Source organism: Bos taurus, chromosome X, assembly GCF_002263795.3.
Source record: "Bos taurus isolate L1 Dominette 01449 registration number 42190680 breed Hereford chromosome X, ARS-UCD2.0, whole genome shotgun sequence".
NCBI classification, from domain to species: domain Eukaryota; kingdom Metazoa; phylum Chordata; class Mammalia; order Artiodactyla; family Bovidae; genus Bos; species Bos taurus.
In genome coordinates, this window is record NC_037357.1 from 125,775,659 (window position 1) to 125,791,761 (window position 16,103).

A 16,103-nucleotide genomic window follows, 5' to 3' on the forward strand; every position below is an offset into this window, starting at 1 on the left:
TAAAGGAGCAAACTAGATGAGATAAAGGGAAATACCTAAGCTGAAGCAAGACAGACTTGACTTCTACGGACAGTACCTTATTGAGACAGGTCATAAAACAACAGAATACTTCTGAGAAAGCTTGCAAAACTATGAAGATATTTTGTAAAAGCAAAACAAGACTTGTCTAGGACACTGTGGTATGTGTAATTCTTTTATAGAAAAGGAAAGGCGTGGTAGCATTTCTTAGTCCCAACTCTTACAAACCAGTAGAATACTGAAATCCCCAATGTGAATGCATGAATAAAGGGAAGGAAGGGAGAGACTGGATAAGAGAAGACAGAGTTGGGGATGGGGGAGAGGGTGAAGCAGCATGTACCTCTTTATCACCAGGGCAGGTAAATAGTATTGAAAACAACCCTCCTGCTAACTCTGGTCTTTAATCTCTTATGGCTCAAAACTCCATTCTCAGCCTTCTAATTCTTCTGTGAGCTAGATGAGTTTTTCTCAGAAGCTGCCTTCTGATAAGGCTGATTTTTTTCTTCTTGATAAAAAAAGGAAGAATAAATATGGTTATCATTTATAGCTTTGGACTACGACCAAAGGGGCGTGGGCCAGAATTGGAATGATGTCCTCCGTTTACTTCTGAATAAGCCTGTTGGAATGCCCCCGTCTTTCAAATGCACCCCCTTAGTAAGAAGAAAAGTAGGATTTGACAGATTCTTATTTTTAATATCCCTAGATGCCACAGTGTGGTAAGTAAGGAAACTACTATCAGGCTATGAAATGACAAAGAATCTCTGATGTTCTTTCCTGGTTCATTGTATCAAGTCTGACAAAGAATATTACTGTGAACATGATTGGAATAAGTTAACTGTCAACCCTGATGATAAGGATTTAGGTTTCATTGTTTCTCTGGAACCTGATAAACCTCTGCCATCTCATAGCAAGCATCTCCATCCCATACCACAGAGACCATTTGACATCATGCTCTGCATCGCTGGGGAGGCTTGAAGAGGGACGCTTGGTGAGACTGCTGGAGCCTCTTCCCACATTTGCAGAAGAGTGACTTCCATGCCTGTCTATCTAGACAGCAGAATCTAAGCAGGAACTTAGACTCCAAGAGTCCTGGAGACTTGACTGCAGGCCAAATGCAGCAATAGACTGTTCAGCTCAAATGCTGACTTTGATCAGCTGGGGCGGCAGGGACTATGTGGGAAAGAATGTTGTAACCTTCTTGGGAATGCCTGCGTTAAGTTTGTATAGAGGAAGAATATGTGAACATTCCAAGTGTGTGCAGATCTGAGCCTGGACCAGGGGTCTTGACTGATGAGAACAGATAAGCATTCAGCAAGGGATCAGACTGAACTGCTCTGACAAACTGACTCCACACTCTGAAATGGGAATCTATGCCATGATGGTACATTAGGGGCCAAAGTGTCATATACCATGGCAACTTCTCATCATCTGAGAGATTTTTGTGGCCATCTAAATTTTGCTATTTAAAGTAAATAAACTGTGTACTAAGCATTTCCTGGTTGAACTTACCTTTTCCTGAAGCCATATATGTGTCATAGGCATTGGGGTGTAGGTCTCAACTGTGAAATATCTATGGCTAAGAGTATACATTTATTTTTAACTTTATATTTTGAAATAATTTTAAACTTAACAGGGAAGTCACCAAGAAATAGAGTACATGTAATCCTTATCTAGGTTTTCCTAATGTTAACATCTCACATAACCATAGTATACTTATTGAAACCAGGAAATTAACACTGATAAATACTATTAACTGATACAGTAACCTTGTTTGGATTCTATCAATTTTCCCAATAATGTCATTTCTCTGGTCCAGGATTCAATCCAGGATCTCGCATTGGGTTTAGTTGTCAAATCTCCTTAGTCTCCTTCAGTTTGTTATAGTCCCTCAGTCTTTGCCTTCCGTGACCTTAATATTTGTGAAGAGTACTGGCCAGTTATTTTCTAGAATGTCCTTCAAGTTGGACACTGTCTTGTGATTAGACTGAAGTTACTAATTTTTGGCAAGAACCCCACAGAAGTGTTATCTCAGTGCTTCCTGTCAGGGGATTCATGCAGAGGCATGCCTTTTTACTGCTGATGTTAACTTTGATCCCTGGGTTAAGACTGTGTCTGCCCAATATTTGCAGCTCAAGTTACTATTTTCTCTTTATAATCAACAAGTATCTTGTGGGGAGAAACTTTGAAACTATGCAAGTATCCTGTTTCTCAGCACAATAACCCAACTATTTTAGCATCCAGTGATTCAGTTCAGTTCAGTCGCTCAGTTGTGTCTGACTCTTTGCAACCCCATGAACTGCAGTACACCAGGCCTCCCCGTCCATCACCAACTCCCGGAGTCCACCCAAACCCACGTCCATCGAGTTGATGATGCCATCCAACCATCTCATCCTCTGTCCTCCCCTTCTCCTCCTGCCCTCAATCCCTCCCAGCATCAGGGTCTTTTCCAATGAGTCAGCTCTTCACATGAGGTGGCCAAAGTATTGGAGTTTCAGCCTCAACATCAGTCCTTCCCATGAACACCCAGGACTGATCTCCTTTAGGATGGACTGGTTGGATTTCCTTGCAGTCCAAGGGACTCTCAAGAGTCTTCTCCAACACCACAGTTCAAAAGCACCTATTCTTCAGCACTCAGCTTTCTTTATAGTCCAACTCTTACATCCATACATATTGCCTGTAAAAAATTTTGCTGTCACATTTGGCTAAACGGTGATTTAAAACACCTTCCATCACTATTTCTATATTTATTAGTTAGAATCCTTCTGTAAGGAATAGCTACTCACCCCAATGTATTTATTTACTTATCCCAGTTTACTTATGTCAGTATAGACTCCTGGATATTTCTTTTATGCTGTGTCTTATAATCTATTACTATCATTATTTTACTGTCCCAGATTTGGCCATTGGGAGCTCCTTCAAGTTGGTTCCTATGCCTTTTTCACATGGCATTATTATTATTTTAGTACTTTCTTGCTTTCTGGCCTCTCAAGATATTCCAAGCTTGTATTCTATTTTCCCCAGCCCAGTCCTGGAAAGGAGTCCTGGTTTCTTTTTATTACAGAGTGGTATTTAGAAGCAAGTTCTAGGCACTAGATATGCTTAAATGTTACCAGAGTGTCATTGCTTCTAAGGCACTCTCAGATGACAGAGCTAGGAAGTACGTTTGAATACTCATAAATGCATATGTGCACATATTTTGTGCCTAACTACCTGCATATGTGTGTGTGTGTGAAAATACATGTATGAATTTATAGTGGTACTTTAGATTCTAACCTAACACCAAGGGATTGATTCTTGATGTCCCTCTTTCCTTATTTGGAACTCCTTTCTCCAAAGGTGACTAATCATCCACAAAGTATTTGTTCAATCCTAGTATACACAAAAAGTAGTTTCAGAATTTCTAACTCGTTCTCTTGTAAAGAAAAAATTTACCAACTAAAGTATAATATTTGTGTACAATTCCTTTTGTCTTTAGTCTACACTGTTTCTAAAGGTGTGGGGGCTCCCTGAGGAGCTGTCATGTGCGAATGGGGTCTCAGGCTTCCATGTCACTGTGGAGGGAAGAGCTTGAGGAGGATCAAGACAGAGACCTGCTTCTCCCACAATCAAATCATCTACCTCTACAGCCAGTTCACCAGCCTGGACAAAAGTGAGAATGGGACCCTCAGCTGGGAAGATTTCCAGTGGATTCCAGGACTTGTCATCAAGCCACTTGGGGACTGGCTCATCAGCGGCTTCTTTCCAGACGGAAAAGATCAGGCAGGCTTCCATGGCTTCATAAAATCTTTGGCTCACTTCTGACCCACTGAAGATAGTGCAAAGTGCAAAGATAAGAATGGACCAGAACCACTTAACAGTCGAAGCAACAAACTGTACTTTGCTTTTCGACTATATGATTTGGATAAAAATGACAAAATCTTCCACAATGAGCTATTCCAGGTTCTTTGCATGATGGCTGGAGTGAATGTCTCGGATGAGCAGCTGGGTGGCATCACAGACAGGACCATTCAGGAGGCTGATCTAGAGAGGGATGGTGCCATATCTTTTGAAGAATTTGTTGAGGCTTTGGAGAAGGTGAACTGGCAAGCAGAAAGTGAGCATCCAATTTCTTGACTAAAAGGCCAAGACCAGACTGTTCCCTGCTCTCTAGTATCTAAGAACTGGACGTGAGAGTCCTCCTGTCTCCCAGCCCTCCCTCTCCCCTGTTATCTATCCAAGATAATACGGCAACCTCCCTTTGGTGTACATGGTGCATTCCAGAACGGCACACCCAGTTCATTCCTGTTCAGTATCCATTCACCAGTTCCCCCTTTATAAATATCACCACCGTCCCCCAGTTATGCTGCTGAATGCTACACATCCATCCAGTCTGAGAAACTGAGAGAGCGACTCAAGCCAAGAAGCAGCCAGGTGATCTCTGTTACTGATACAGACCGTAGCTACCCCACTGTCCCTCCTCAGCATGCAACTTTGGCCTTTTCCATGTGGCCTTTGCTTCCTGTTTCTCTGTCACCCAGTCATCCATTGCCTTGATCTTTCAGTCTGCATGCCCTTTGTCATGCCTCCAAATCTCCTCTCTTAAATATATGTCTAACTTGACAGGATGCTTCTGTGGCATGGCAGCTTTTATTTACCTTTGCTCATAAATGAGGCTCTGGGACGTTGTCTCCCCAGGAGCATTCTGGGAACCAACACTTGTCTCAGAAGAATGTGACCATCTGTTTGTCCCTTGCACTCTGCTCTGTCATCAAAGGGCTGCTGGAGGGAGACATTCTTCTTGAGAGGTGTCGAGCCAAGTCTTCCAGATGGCTTGCCATGGGTGCTTGACCTCTGGCCTCTGATTCTGCACATGAAGGGTGGCTACTCTGTGGGTACCCGTTAGTACAGTGTTGTTTCTTCAGAAAATAGCCACATGCCTGCTGGTCTGCTCAGCTTTGGGGCACTGTCACAAGCAGAGGAGCCGCCCTGACAGTCTGCCTCGGACTCTCCAAACAAGAGAGCCTCTTGTGTCCCCAGCTCTGCAGCATGCTTTATACAAGTTGGTACTGCACACCCTGGAATGTTTTTCACTGCATGTTTCCAGTGGAAAGAGTTATGGAGAGGCCTAATTCATCCTGTCCAAGGGATTTCAAGATTGTCCTTAGTATCCTCAAGGTTTTTGCACTTGGCAAATAATTATGTCAGAAGCCATAGTCGGCTCCCAGTAGAGGTCCAGAGCACTGACCATATTGTTACATTAGCTGTCCGGTTATGCTGGCTTCCTGCCTCCACTGGTAACTGCTTAGAATCAAGGAGTCTGGCAGTGGTGGCACAAGCCGAGGTAGCACTGTAGACCTTTCAGCGAGCCAGGAGTCAGAGCAGCTTCTTTGCCAAAGTCAGCTTAGTTTAGACCTCACCCCAAAAGGCTGTTGCCATCCTAACACCTAAATCTGTTCGTTCATATATCTGCCTGTGGTGGATTTTCTCCTTATCACCAAATTCAGACTTAAATCGAAGAAACTAGGGAAAACCATGAGACCATTCAGGTATGACTTTAAATCAAATCCCTTACAATTATATGGTGGAAGTGACAAATAGATTCAAGGGTTTAGATATGATAGACAAATTGCCTGAAGAAGTATGGACAGAGATTCATCACATTGAACAGGAAGCAGTGATCAAGACCATCCCCAAGAAAAAGAAATACAAAAAGGCAAAATAGTTGTCTGAGGAGGCCTTACAAATAGCTGAGAAAAGAAGAGGAGCTAAAGGCAAAGGAGAAAAGGAAAGATATACCCATTTGAATGCAGAGTTCCAAAGAATACCAAGGAGAGATAAGAAAGCCTTCCTCAGCAATCAATGCAAAGAAATAGAGGAAAACAATAAAATGGAAAAGACTAGAATCTCTTCAAGAAAATTAGAGATACCAAGGGAACATTTCATGCTTTCTTGAGCATGAAAGATGGGCACAATAAAGGACAGAAATGGTATGGACCTAACAGAAGCAGAAGAGATTAGGAAGAGGTGGCAAGAATACACAGAAGAACTATACAAAAAAGGTCTTCATGACCCAGATAACCACGATGGTGTGATCACTCACCTAGAGCCAGACATCCTGGAATGTGAAGTCAAGTGGGCCTTAAGAAGCATCACTACGAACAAAGCTAGTGGATGTGATGGAATTCCAGTTAAGCTATTTCAAATCCTAAAAGATGATGCTGTGAAAGTGCTGCACTCAATATGCCATCAAATTTGGAAAACTCAGCAGTGGCCCCAGGACTGGAAAAGGTCAGTTTTCATTCCAATCCCAAAGAAAGCTAATGACAAAGAATGTTCAAACTACAGCACAATTGTACTCATCTCACATGCTAGCAAAGTAATGCTCAAAATCCTCCAAGCCAGGCTTCAACAGTACATGAACTGTGAACTTCCAGATGTTCAAGCTGGTTTTAGATAAGGCAGAGGAACCAGAGATCAAATTGCCAACATTTTTTAGATCATCAAAAAAGCAAGAAAGTTCCAGAAAAACATCTACTTCTGCTTTATTGACTATGCCAAAGCCTTTGACTGTGTGGATCACCACAAACTGTGGAAAATTCTGAAAGAGATGGGAATACCAGATCACCTTACCTGCCTCCTGAGAAATCTGTATGCAGGTCAAGAAGCAACAGTTAGATCTGGACATGAAACAATGAACTGGTTCCACATCAGGAAAGGAGTACGTCAAGGCTGTATATTGTCACCCTGCTTATTTAACTTCTATGCAGAGTACATCATGTGAAATGCCGGGCTGGATGAAGCACAAGCTGGAATCAAGATTGCTGAGAGAAATATCAATAACCTCAGATATGCAGATGATACCACCTTTATGGCAGAAAGCAAAGAACTAAAAAACCTCTTGATGAAGGTGAAAGAGGAGAGTGAAAAAGCTGGCTTAAAACTTAACATTCAGAAAACTAAGATCATGGCATCCGATCCCATTGCTTCATGGCAAATAGATGGGGAAACAATGGAAACAGTATGAGACTTTATTTTCTTGGGCTCCAAAATCACTGCAGATGGTGACTGTAGCCATGAAATTAATTAAAAGACACTTGCTCCTTGGAAGAAAAGTTATGTCCAACTGAGACAGCATATTAAAAAGCAGAGACATTTCTTTGCCAAGAAAGGTCTGTCTAGTCAAAGCTTTGGCTTTTCCAGTAGTCATGTATGGATGTGAGAGTTGGACTATAAAGAAGGCTGAGCACTGAAGAATTGATGCTTTTGAACTGTGGTGTTGGAGAAGACTCTTGAGAGTCCCTTGGACTGCAAGGAGATCCAACCAGTCCATCCTAAAGGAAATCAGTCCTGAATATTCATTGGAAGGACTGATGTTGAAGCTGAAACTCCAATACTTTGGCCAATACTCCAATACAATACAACTCCAATACAAACTCCAATACTGATGCGAAGAATTGACTCATTGGAAAAGACCCTGATGCTGGGAAAGATTGAAGATGGGAGGAGAAGGGGATGACAGAGGGTGAGATGGTTGGATGGCATCACCAACTCGATGGACATGAGTTTGAGCAAGCTCCGGGAGTTGGTGGACAGGGAAGCCTGGCGTGCTGCAGTCCATGGGATCTCAAAGAGTCAGACACGACTGAGCGACTGAACTGAACTCAACTGGTGGATTTTCTCTGACTCACTGTGTGCTTCCTTGCTTGGAAAGAAGCAATTCTTTAGGAAAGGAATGGCCAAAGAACACCACTGCAAAGAGAAAGGAAAGGAATGGGGGACAGAGGAGTGGCTGGCTGAGATCGCTCAAGTACAAACAATGAGGAATTCTGTATGATGTATCATTCTGGCTTTCTGATGAAGTGATATAACACAGGAATTGTTTACAAGGGGAGAACTGTCTGATAAGCATCTATGCAGCACCTCAGAGGCTCTTTGACTTGAATTTTTAAAGTTCCTAAGTTTATGGCTTTGCCCTCTTTCAGCAGTAATAGCATACTGTTTAAATCCTTGGCCATGCCTTATTCTTCTATTTAAAATTATACTCATCAGTCCATCAATAAATATTTATGATTAAGACAAAACAACAAAATAAACATAGGTTTTTCCAAAGTTACTTAGGTTAGCTATTTTCTTCCCCATCTCCTTCGGTGTGGTTATGATATTCATTTGTAATATAGTTAGGTTTATTTGTTATTGCCTGTTTTCCATTTTGGCTTCTCTTTACATTCGGGCTGATGTTAATTATTTATTTATCAGGTTGGGTATGTGATACACTGGGGCTTCCCAGGTGGCACTAGTGGTAAAGAACCCACCTGCCAGTGGAGGAGACATAAGAGACACGGGTTCGATCCCTGAGTTGGGAAGATCCCCTGGAGGAGGGCATGGCAACCCACTCCAGTATTCTTGCCTGGAGAACTCCATGGACAGAGGAGCCTGGCAAGCTATGGTCCATAAGAGTGCAAAGTGTCAGACACGACTGAAGCGACTTAGCATGCATGCATTCGTGTGAAAGATTACTTGGGTTCTAAGAGTTAGAGCTCCCCAAAATATACTCAAAGACATGCTACCTCCTTCCCATCCCCCATGCTTTCTACCCCATTCCTACCACACCCTGTTGGTAAACCTGTCTCATTCGTTTCTGGTTTCTCTCTCCTGTATAGTCGGTTTTGCCGTAACTCTTGTTTTGAAAAAGCAAGTTTGTCCCAGCATGAGTGCTATCTTAGAGAACAATCTGAGCTTAGTGTGAATTTTGTGTTTGTTTATGCACAATTTCGTGCATGAGAAGCTCTAGGTGAATGCAGGAACTGACCCAGCTGACCTGAACTGTGGAAAAACACAAAATGCACACACCTCAATCATCTCTGAGCCCCCTTGGTTCCCCTTTGTCTTAGCAGCCATGCCTATCACCATCCGGTACTGCACCTGCCTTCTGATTTCAGGCACCCCTGCATCTCCCCCTTCTCCTGACCCCCATGCCACAAGCACACTTTAGGGCCTTTTCTAGGGAAAGTAACATATTTATTGTATTATACATTTCTTAACCATTTCGCACGTGTAAACCTGTGCTACTTTTATTAGGTTCCTATCTTTGTATATGTGTGTGTGACAGAAATGTTTTGAGTGTTGTGCTCTGTTTTCTCCATAAACCTTTTGATTTTTATTGTGCAGTTCTGCATAATGTGAAGATTTATAAGGATGGCTATGTGGTGCTATAGCAGAATTGACTATTTCTTTTACACAAATAAGTGGATACCTTCATATTTTCTTATATATCCTTCTTTGTAACATGAAGGGTAGCATACTGTAGACACTCTTTTGGGCTTTGCCTTTGTCCCTTAAGCGTATGTCCTGGAAAGCACTCCTTATTAGCTCATAAAATATTTTTTTACAGCTGCATAGTACTTCATTATGTGGATGTCCTGTAGTGTATTCCATCACTACATGTACAGAACCACAGAAAAAGGGCTAATATCATTAATGAATAAATACCTCTTAAATATATCCATCTGTTTATAGGCACCTTGATTGTTTCCAGTATCTCATAACTGTAAACAACACTGCAATGAATAATCTTTTTGTATTATTGGAGGTGAAGGTTTAGCAAGATTTCTAGGGCAGAAAGTGAGTGCATATGTGGTTGTGTTAGAGACTGCCAAATTCCCTTCCAGATAGGCTGTCCAAAAAGTTTGCATTTCCACCAGCAATATTTGTGAGCACCTGTTTTCTCCCCAATCACACCAATGGAATAGAGTATGTTGTCATATTGTTTAATTTTTCCTAATCTGATGCTGCTACTGCTGCTAAGTCACTTCAGTCATGTCCGACTCTGTGTGACCCCATAGACAGCAGCCCACCAAGCTCGCCCGTCCCTGGGATTCTCCAGGCAAGAACACTGGAGTGGGCTGCCATTTCCTTCTCCAATGCATGAAAGTGAAAAGTGAAAGTGAAGTCGCTCATTCGTGTCCGACTCTTAGCGACCCCATGGACTGCAGCCTACCAGGCTCATCCGTCCATGGGATTTTCCAGGCAAGAGTACTGGAGTGGGGTGCCATTGCCTTCTCCGTTTTCCTAATCTAATAGGTGATAAATGGTATCTGTATTGTTTGTATTTCTCTAATTATGATTTGAACAATTTTCCCTAAGTTTAACAAACGTTTTCATGTTTTCTTCTGGATTGTCTGTTCAAGGCTTTCCCCCCACATTTCTACCAGATTTTTGCTCCTTTCTTTGTCCCTCATTTTTAAGAGATATTTATCTATTAGTGATATCAGTCCTTTTTCCCTATGGTATACGTCGCACATATATTCTCCCAGTTTTTGGTTATCGTTTGACTTTGTTTATGGTGTCTCAGCATGCAAAAAAGTTAATGTTCAAATTTATCAGTATTCTCTTTTATTGCCTCTGTTGTCAGAGTTACAGAGCCATTTCCTAGACCAAGGGCAAAGAATAATTCACCGCTACTCTGTAATAGTACTTGTATGGTTGCATTTTTTATGTTTAGGTCTCTGATCCCTTTGGAGTTCAATCTTGCATAAGGTGTGAAGTATAACTCTAATTAAATGGTTCTCAACCAGGGGAGATGTAACAGTGTCTGGAGACATTTCAGGTTGTCAAAACTAGGGGAAGGTGTGCTCCTGACATCTAGTGTATAGAGGCCAAGGATGCTTCTAAACATCATACAGTGCATAGGCTAGCTTCCACAGCAAAAAATGATCTGACTCAAAATGTCAGTAGTGTCGAGATTGTGAAATTCTGATAAAATTTTTTTTCTTCAACAAGTGGCTACACAGTTGTTCCAGCATCATTAAAAAAAAAAGAAACAACTCTCTATCTTTTTGCCTCAATGTTTAGCGATACTACCTCTATCAGATATTTTCATATATACTTGGGTCCATATCTGGAATTTGTATTCTGTTCTACTGGTATATTTATGCCAGTATCACAGTGTTGTAATTCAGTGTATTTAGGCTTTAAAGATACTTTAATATCTGTTAGGGCTAGTCCCCCCTTATAGGTGTCTTTTTGTCAGGGTTTTACTGGCTATTCTTTTTTTTAATAGACTATTTTTAATTGAATGAGTCTTTAAATTCTATAGTGCTTTGCAATTTTCAGAAGTTTCACACACAATTTCATATAACCCCATAATAACCTATGTTACCCCTCCCCTCTTCCCTCTCCTTATGGTAACCACTGGTTTGATCTCTCTATCTCTGATTCTGCTTCTTTTTTTTGTTTTATTTGCTAGTTTGTTGCTTTTAGTTTCTACATGTAGGTGATTATCATACAGTATTTGTCTTTCTCTGTCTGATTTATTTAATTTAGCATGAGTGAGTGAGTGAAGTTGCTCAGTCATGTCTGACTTCTTGCGACTCCGTGGACTGTAGCCCACCAGGCTCCTCCATCCATGGGATTCTCCAGGCAAGAATACTGGAGTGGGTTGCCATTTCCTTCCAAATCCATCCATGTTGCTGCAAATGGCAAAATTTTATTTTTATGGCTGAGTACTATTCCATTATATACCCACACGCACCATATCTTCTTTATCTATTCATCTGTTGATGACAGGTTGGTTCCATCTCTTGGCAATTGTAAATAATGCTGCTATGAACACTGGGGTGTGTGTACATTTCTGAATTAGTGTTTCGGGATTGTTTTTTCCAGATATATGCCCAGGAGTGGAATTGCTGGGTCATATGGTAGTTCTGGAGAAGGCAATGGCAACCCACTCCAGTACTCTTGCCTGGAGAATCCCATGGGTGGAGGAGCCTGGTGGGCTGCAGTCCATGGGGTCACTAAGAGTCAGACATGACTGAGCGACTTCACTTTCCCTTTTCACTTTCATGCATTGGAGAAGGAAATGGCAACCCACTCCAGTGTTCTTGGCAACCCACTCCAGTGTTCTTGCCTGGAGAATCCCAGGGATGGCAGGGCCTGGTGGGCTGCCGTCTATGGGGTCACACAGAGTCGGACACAACTGAAGTGACTTAGCAGTAGCAGCAGCAGCATGGTAGTTCTACTTTTAGTTTTTAGAGAAACCACCATACCGTTTTCCACAGTGGCTGCACCAATTTACATTCCAACCAAGTATTCAAAGGTTCCTTTTTCTCCAGACCCTGCCTTGCATTTATTATTTATAATAAATAATATTTTTGATTATGGCATTCAGATGTGTGTGAGGTGATCCTCATTGTAGTTTTCATTTTCATTTCTCTAATAATTAGTGATGTTGAGCATCTTTTCATGTGCCTGTTGGCCATCTGCATTTCCTTTTGGAAAAATGTCTATTCAAGTTTTCTGCCCATTTGTTAATCTGGTTGTTTGGTTTTTTGATGTTGAATTGTATGAGCTGTTTATTTTTAACTGGAGGATAATTGCTTTACAATACTGTGTTGGTTTCTGCCATACTGTATGAGCCATTTACATTTCTTAGATATGATCCCTTCATTGGTCATATCATTTGCAAATATCTTCTCTCATTCAGTAGGTTATCTTTTCATTTTGTTGATGGTTTCCTTTGCTGTGTAAAAGCTTTTAAGTTTAATTAGGTCCCATTTGTTTATTTTTGCTTCAGGAGGTGGATCAAAAAATATATTGCTGTGATTTATGTCAAAAAGAATGTTCTATGTTTTCCTCTAGGAGTTTTATAGTATATGGCCTTACATTTAGGTCTTGAATCCATTTTGAGTCTATTTTGTATATGGTGTTAGAGAATTCTTTTACATGTAGCTGTCTAGGTTTCTCAGCACCACTTATAAAGAGACTACCTTTTCTCCGTTGTATATTCTTGCCTCCTTTGTTGTAGATTCACTGATTTTAAGTGTGTGAGTTTATTTCTGGGCTCTCTATTCTGTTTTGTTGATCTATGTGCCAGTACTTGGTGCCAGTACCATATTTTTTTTGATGACTATAGCCTTGTAGTATAGGCTGAAGACTGGGAGCATGATTCCTCCAGCTCTGTTTTTCTTTCTCAAGACTGTTTCAACTATTCAGGGTCTTCTGTGTTTCCATACAAATTTAAAAATTATTTGTTCTCATTTTTTGAAAAAAAATGCCACTGGTATTTTGATAGCTCAGTTGGTAAAGAATCCACCTGCCATGCAGGAGACCCCAGTTTGATTCCTGGGTCAGGAACATCTGGTGGAGAAGGGATAGGCTACCCACTCCAGTATTATTGGGCTTCCCTTGTGGCTTAGCTGGTAAAGAATCTGCCTGCAGTGTGGGAGGCCTGGGTTCTATCCCTGGGTTGGGAAGATCCCCTGGAGAAAGGAAAGGCTACCCACTCCAGTATTCTGGCCTGGAGAATTCCATGGACTGTATAGTCCATGGGGTCACAAAGAGCTGGACACGAGTGAGCGGCTTTCACTCTTTCCCTTCTTTGCACTGAATCTGTAGATTTCCTTGGGTAGTATGATCATTTTAACGATAGTCTTCCAGTCTAAGAACATGATATACTTTCTATCTGTTTGTGTTGTCTTCAGTTAATTTTATTAATGTCTTACAGTTTTACAAGTACAGGTCTTTTACCTCCTTAGATGGGTTTATTACTAGTTTTTTTTTTTTCTTTTTGATGCAATGCTAAGTGGGATTGTTTCCTTAATTTCTCTTTCTGATAGTTTATATTAGTGTATACAAGTGCAACATATTTCTGTATTTTAATTTTATACCAAATTCATTGAGCTCTAGTACCTTTCCAGTGGCATCTTTAGGATTTACTATGTATAGTATCATGTCATCTGCAAAAAGTGCATTTTACTTCTTCCTTACCAATTTGGATTCCTTTTGTTCCTTTTTCTCATCTGATTGCTGTGGGTAGGACTTCAAAACTATGTTGAATAAAAGTGGCAAGAGTGGCCATCCTTGCCTTGTTCCTTAACTTAGAGGAAATGCTTTCAGCTTTTCACCATTGGCATGATGTTAGTTGTGGGTTTATCATGTATGACCTTTATTTAGTGGAGTTATGTTACCAATATGCCCACTTTCTGGATTTTTTTTAAATCATAAATGGATGTTGAGCTTTATCAGAAGATTTTTCTGCATCTGTTGGGGTGCTCATATGGTTTTTATGCTTATATTTGTTAATGTAGTGTGTCACATTGATTGATTTGTGGATACTGAAAAATCCTTCCATCCCTGGGATAAATCTCACTTGATCAGGGTGTATGAGCCTTTTAATGTATTGTTGGATTTGTGTTGTTAACATTTTGTTGAGGATTTTTGCATCTATGTTCGTCAGTGATGTTGGTCTGTAATTTTCTTTTTTGTGATAACTCTGTCTGGTTTTGGTATCGTGGTGACACTGGCCTCATAGAATGAGTTGAGAAGTGTTCCTTCTTCTGCAATTTTTTGGAATATTTTGAGAAGGATAGGTCTTAACTTTTCTCTAAATGTTTGGTGAATTCACCTGTGAAGTCATCTAGCCCTGGACTTTTTTATGGGGTGGGGGTGAGTTTTTGCAAAACTAATACAATTATGTAAAGTTTAAAAATAAAATAAAATTAAAAAAATAAATAAATAAAATAAAATTACTGGTTCAATTTCATTATTGGAAATTGGTCTGTTCATATTTTCTATTCCTTCCTGGTTCAGTCTTGGAGAGTGTACCTTTCTAAGGGTTTGTCCATGTGTCTTCTAGTTTGTTCATTTTATTGCCATATAGTTGTCTGTAGTAGTCTTTTGGTGGTTTAGTCGTTAAGTTGTGTCCGACTCCTGCAACCCTATGGACTGTAGCCCACCAGGCTCCTCTGTCTATGGGATTTTCCAGGCAAGAATACTGGAGTGGGTTGCCATTTCCTTCTCCAGGGGATCTTCCCAACCCAGGAATCAAACCTGGGTCTCCTGTATTGTAGGCAGATTCTTTACTGACTGAGCTACAAGGGAAGCCCTAGTAGTCTCTTATCCTTTTTATTTCTGTGGTGTCTATTTTATTTATTTATTTCAATTGGAGTATAACTGCTTTACAGTGTTGTGTTAGTTTCTGCTGAACAACAGTGTGAATGAGCTATATGTATACATATATCTCCTCCCTCTTGAGCCTCCCTTCCACCCTCTAGGTCATCACAGAGCATCAAACTGAGCTCCCTGTGGTACACAGCAGCTTCCCACTACTCATCTATTTTACACATGGTGGTGTATATGCTGCCCTCTCAATTCATCTTATGTCCACAAATCCATTCTCTCTGTCTGTATTCCTGTCCTGCAGATAGTTCATCAGTACCATTTTTCTAGAGTCCATATATATGCGTTAACATACAATTTTTGTTTTACTCTTTTTGACTTACTCACTCGGTATCACAGACTCTGGGTTCATCCACATCTCTACAAATGGCCCAGGTTTGTTCCTTTTTAGGGGTAATATTCCATTGTATATATGGACCATATCTCCATCCATTTATCCGTCAGTGAACACTTAGGTTGCTTCTATGTCCTGGCTATTGCAAATAGTGTTGCAGTGAACATTGGGGAACATGTGTCTTTTCGAATTATAGTTTTCTCAGGGTATATGCCCAGTAGTGGGAATTCTGGGTCATATGGTAGTTTTGTTTTTAGTTTTTTAAGGCGCCTCCATACTGCTCTCCAGAGTGGTTGTATCAATTTATATTCCTACCAACAATGCAAGCGGGTTCCCTTTTCTCCACATGCTCTCCAGCAATTGTTTGTACAATTTTTGATGATGGCCATTCTGACCAGTGTGAGGTGACACCTCATTGTAACTTTGATTTGCATTTCTCTAATAAAAAGCCATGTTGAGCATCTTTTCATGTGTTTATTAGCCATCTGTAGGTCTTCTTTGGAGAAATGGCTATTTAAGTCTTTCACCTGTGTTTTGATTGGGTTGTTTGTTGTTTTGATATTGAGCTGCATGAGCTGCTTATATATTTTGGAGATAATATTTTGGATAATATTTTGGAGACATATTTTGTCAGTTGCTTTGTTTGCAAATATTTTCTGCCATTCTGAGGGTTGTTTTTTCATCTTATGTAGAGTTTCCTTTGCTGTGCAAAAGCTCTTAAGTTTAATTAGGTTCCATTTATTTATTTTTGTTTTTGTTTTTATTTTCATTACTCTAGGAGGTGGGTCAAAAAGGATCTTGCTGCAATTTATGTCAA

At 40.6% G+C, this 16,103-nt stretch overlaps 1 protein-coding gene and 1 pseudogene across 2 annotated transcripts in view; one reads left to right on the forward strand and one right to left on the reverse strand.

Moving 5' to 3' along the window:
* Positions 1 to 16,103, reverse strand: part of NHS (NHS actin remodeling regulator) — a 345,329-nt gene that overhangs the window by 25,467 nt on the left and 303,759 nt on the right. The window lies entirely within an intron of this gene.
* Positions 3,498 to 4,170, forward strand: LOC132344365 (calcineurin B homologous protein 1-like; annotated as a pseudogene).